The following is a 5000-nucleotide window of genomic DNA, read 5'->3' on the forward strand; positions in this document are numbered from 1 at the left end:
ACCATTTTCCGTCAGGCTCCACCTCCCCTGAATTTCCCCCGACATGATGACCCTTCCCCCCACACTGCTCCCCTCCCTACATTCACCCCTTCCCCCTCTGCCCTCCCCTTCTCAGCGCCCCCTCCCACATTCCATCAAGCCCCACCTACTTGGGTCCGATCCTCCCATACGTAACGCAGGTCCCACCCCTCCTCCTCCTCCAGTCCCACGTTCCCATCGCGTCCCAAACCTCGTCCCAAGGGTCTCTCCCACAGTGGCCTCCCACCCCCACCACGTGGCCTAATCTCCCAGCATTCCTCCCTCTGCCCCCCCACCCCACCCCCACCCCCATCACGTGGGGAGATAACCACAGATTCTCCACACTTCCTCCCACGTTGCCTCCCCCCCTGCCCCCACCCCGCCACACCCTCCCATGTCGTCAGTTCCAGCAACATCCACCCCCCTCTCCCCTCCCTCCCACGTTGTCCAAGCCCACGGTCCCCCCCCCCCTCTTGTTAGCCAGCCCCCCCTCCCACATTCAGTGACGTCCCACCTCCCACAGTAAACACATCTCCCCTCCACCCCACACACACACGAGCACGTGTATGGGACACACACACACACACACACACACACACACACACACACACCCAGGGCCATGGGAGAGGCCCTCCCACCGTGTTCTCCCGCTCCCCTTCCATCACCGCGGGGCGATCTGGTCACGACCGTCAAACGAGGCAGTTCGGTGTTACGATCGTTATCAGTGACAAATTACAGGGCCAAGGGAGGCCAGTTAGGGCCCCCTCCCCCCCACGTGAGGGGTGTGTATATAGTATCTACCCCCCCCCCCCCGCCCCCCCAATCTACCTCTTGAGCAATATGTAGATTTGCGTAGTGGTCATTGCGAGGAGGAGTAGATGGCCAAGATAAGCTGGCCTCACGCTTAATTGCCTCCCCCCCCCCCAGCTTTAGCGTGAGGAAGCGGAGAACAATGGCTTCATTTACACACACACACACACACACACACACACACACATACATATATACATACATACATACATACATACACACACACACACACACACACACACATACACATATATATATACACACACATACACAGACCAGCTGGCGTGTAAGTGTAGCAAAGTCCGGTCCAAATGTCACTTATACTTAAATCTTCAATGTTTCCTTGCTACTTTACGTAAGTGGTGGGTGGAAATGTTAAGTCATTCATCTTAGTGTGGGTGAATGTGATGTATGTTATCATGTGGGTGAGTCAGGTTATATGATCATATGTTTATTTACATTATGTTTGCATGATGGTTCTGGTAGGCTAGTGTTAATGGACCATTAAATTACATTTATAATGGGTTAGTGTTTGTAGTTGACATTTCCTGTTTCTATTTAAGGAAATTGGAATGTGTTATCTATTGGTATAGGTAAGACAACTCCTGGTAGAGAGGAGAGAAGGAAGACACAATAATAAATAGATCACTAGATCGTGTAGATGTAATCACGTGTGGTGCCGACTGACATAGAAGAAAGATGTAGAAAACGTAGCGAAGGCAGACGGAACGACCCCCTTCATGATTACATTCATGATGGATTGTTATGGCCCATTAAAAACCCAGCGGGTGGGGAGGTGTGGGGGAGGGGGGGGAGGTATTCATCTATTCGTTCGAGGCGATAGATTGAGAGAAAGATGAGGAAATGAGGAATGGAAAGAGAATGGATGCATCAAAGTATGCAAGAGCGGGGAGACTGCGTTATGCCACTGTGGGAGAACTGGTCGTTTGTGGACACAACACGTAAGTTGAGCACAAGTGTGGGGGGGGGGGGGACAATGGTAATGTTGTGGGATTAGTGGAGTGCGTTGTAATAAAGGAGGGGAAGAGATGAGGAAGGAGGAGAGGGATTAACCTCTTGAAGAGAAAGTATTTTAGTCATAGAAAACGTGTGGTGAACTACCCTATACTGGAAAGCGTAGCTGTACGAAAGAAGTTACAGGTTAATATATATATATATATATATATATATATATATATATATATATATATATATCAGATGCCGAGGAGGGGGGTCGTTACGTCGTGCTGAAGGGGGGAGGGGGGGAGGGTAGTCTTCCTTAGTGGCCATTCCTTCCTGCTCGGAAGGAGGGGGTGGGGGGGGGTCGTACCGACGCACGCACGCACGTGGGGAGGTCGTGCTCGGGAGGTCGTTAGCGTCGTGTTCGAAGCCTTTAATTAACCAGCCGGTCAAAAAAAATACCCCTCCCCTCCCCCCCTCCCTCCCCTCCCCCCCCTCCCTCTCTTCCCCCCCTCCTCCCCCTTCCCCCCTCCTCCCCCTTCCCCCCCCCCACAAGAGATACATCAATCTCAATTCCTCTTCTTCGCCTCCGCCCGCCCCCCCCTCCCTCCCCCCCCTCCAGCCACTCCTTGCCCGCCCTGTCTATCACCTTCCCCCTCCCCCCCACACACACTTTTTTCCCCCCTCCCCACTCCCTCCCTTCATCCCCTCCCCAGGAGGACGACCACATCTTCCACCATTCAATTTTGCAGGAGGCGTCATCCGCTGCCCCCCCCCCCCCCCCCGCCCCTCCCAGTGACCAACCCCCATCCCCCCTCCCTGCCTCCCCATTCCATCGCCCTTGATAGATAGATAGATAGAGTTGGGGGGTTAGTTAGGGTCGCTTGTCACTGTCTTACCCCGAGGTTAAACCCGTTGGGTGCCCCCCCCCCCCTTCCTATTAATAACCCATTCCTCTACGTTTCATTTCAAGACACTTCACATTTGTAATATTTTTTTTTTTTCGCGCGCCTTGCCGCCATTAATCCCCCGCCCCCCCTCAGCCGTTAACGAAATTCAACGTATATTATTAATCTTAAACGAGATATTATATACATATATATATATATATATATATATATATATATATATATATATATATATATATATATATATATATGCCTTCTCTATGTATGTATATAAATCGTAGGATGGTATGCAGAGAGAGAGAGAGAGAGAGAGGACTGGACATATTTTCGTAGCCAGCAGCCGCCAATCAGGAGTCAGCTTCGCTTCATCATAATTAAGGCTTGGAAACCCCACCCCCTCCCCCCCCTCCCTCCCGGGCCCGCGTCCCGATCCCTCCGCGTGGCTCCGGCTACGACCCACTCAAAGCCACCCACTCAAATACTCAGACAAGATGTATATTTATATATATCGCTTATAATCTAAGAAATATATGTAAGATACGCTATATATTCATGCTGATAACCTGCTCCTTATGACGTAGATAAGGACCTGATTAAGGAGAGATAATGTCTTTGAATTCAACCCGGTAGCGTCCGCCATTTCACAAGTGCCCTCAATATTGCTGGTCATGATGCATCATCTCTTGCCACACGAGAATGGACAGGCCATTACGACGCCAGGCGTAAACCTGCGTACTTTACGCGTTTGCCCGCTACATGTCTCTCTGCTACTTGCGTCATTGTTGGTTGGTTACATCCATGTCTGGGAAACCGTACATATACTCCTTATATATATATATATATATATATATATATATATATATATATATATATATATATATATATATATATATATATATATGTGTGTGTGTGTGTGTGTGTGTGTATGATAGAGAGGGAGTGTGTTCAGAAATTATATAGCTAAGTCCTGTACGTTGTTCATAGTACAGTAACGTGGCCAGAGAGGAGTACATAGAGTACATGAAGTAGTACAGCAGAGCAGCGTTACAGTGTTACAGGAAGAGTTCCAATGTTATCTTTCTCACAAGAGAAGGAATAAACTCTTGTCACAAATCGTATTTGTTATAAAGTTATTTAAAACAAATATTAAGTAGTGTAGATAAGTATTGAACTTTCAAAACATGTATTAACTTTTCTAAAGTATTAAGTGTTCTAAATAAGTATTACATTCTGTGAACTGGTATTGATTTTTAGAGAAATAAACTTTTTAAACAAATATTTAAACTTTTCAAACAAATATTATGTTTTCTAAACAAATGTTGAATGTTCTAAACAAGTATTAAGCCATCTGAACTAGTATTAAGTGTTCTAAATGTGTGAACTTTACAAATGAAATTTAAGTTTACTTAAGAATATTTTCTGAACATGTATTACATTTTATAACAAGGGTTTAAAGTTTCTAAACAAGTTGTAATTTTTTCAGTTTTGCAATATATAAACATGTATTAAAGTCCACGTCTTAAGGAATCAAAAAACGTGTGATTTCTAAACAATAACTAAAGTTTCTAAAGAAATAATGAGGTTTGTGCACAAGCTTAGACATATGTAAGTAAGTGCTAAAGATTGTAAACAATTAGTAAATATAAACAAGTTTAAGCCACTTGTTTATGTCCATTTTTTTCCCATGATTATTTCAGGTTGAGCCAGACAGACAGACAGACAGACAGCTGACGAAGCTTTAAACTTAAGCTGTGGAGGGCAGCCATCGTCACAGCTTAAGCGTCATGTAAGTATAACGAAAACTTAGATAAGAATTTCCTTAATAATTTTTCACGTTTCGCTCACATTTATATTTTTCTTTTTTTTCCATACTAGTAACCAGTTTGTGGTAATTAATATTAATTGATTAAAGATCATTGGCCAAGAAAGGATTTGAATAACGAATGTGTTCTTCATAAATGTTATAAGTAAAGTTATTAGTTATTATATGAAATAGTTGTGTATATGTTCCACCACAGCAGTCTGCTGGATGTATTTATATTTGGTTGTTTTCCTGCCTTATTATTGTGTTAATCATCCTAATTACAAGGAATTTGTGGACATGAAATTAGAATAATGGTTGTGAATGAAGATTAGAATAATGGTTGTGAATGAAATTAGAATAATGGTTGTGAATGAAATTAGAATAATGGTTGTGAATGAAATTAGAATAATGGTAGTGAATGAAGATTAGAATAATGGTTGTGAATGAAGATTAGAATAATGGTTGTGAATGGTGAAATATAGAAAATTCCCGTTCTCTCT

The 5000-nt window shown here is 44.3% G+C and overlaps 1 protein-coding gene across 1 annotated transcript in view; it reads left to right on the plus strand.

Moving 5' to 3' along the window:
- Positions 1-4411: 4411 nt before the first annotated feature.
- LOC139757521 (uncharacterized) overlaps positions 4412-5000 on the plus strand; it is an 85299-nt gene continuing 84710 nt past the window's right edge. The window contains exon 1 of the mRNA XM_071678045.1: positions 4412-4482. The gene's annotated coding sequence lies outside the window, so the exon portion shown is untranslated. The remainder of the gene's footprint in view (positions 4483-5000) is intronic.

Source organism: Panulirus ornatus, chromosome 27, assembly GCF_036320965.1.
Source record: "Panulirus ornatus isolate Po-2019 chromosome 27, ASM3632096v1, whole genome shotgun sequence".
Taxonomy (NCBI): domain Eukaryota; kingdom Metazoa; phylum Arthropoda; class Malacostraca; order Decapoda; family Palinuridae; genus Panulirus; species Panulirus ornatus.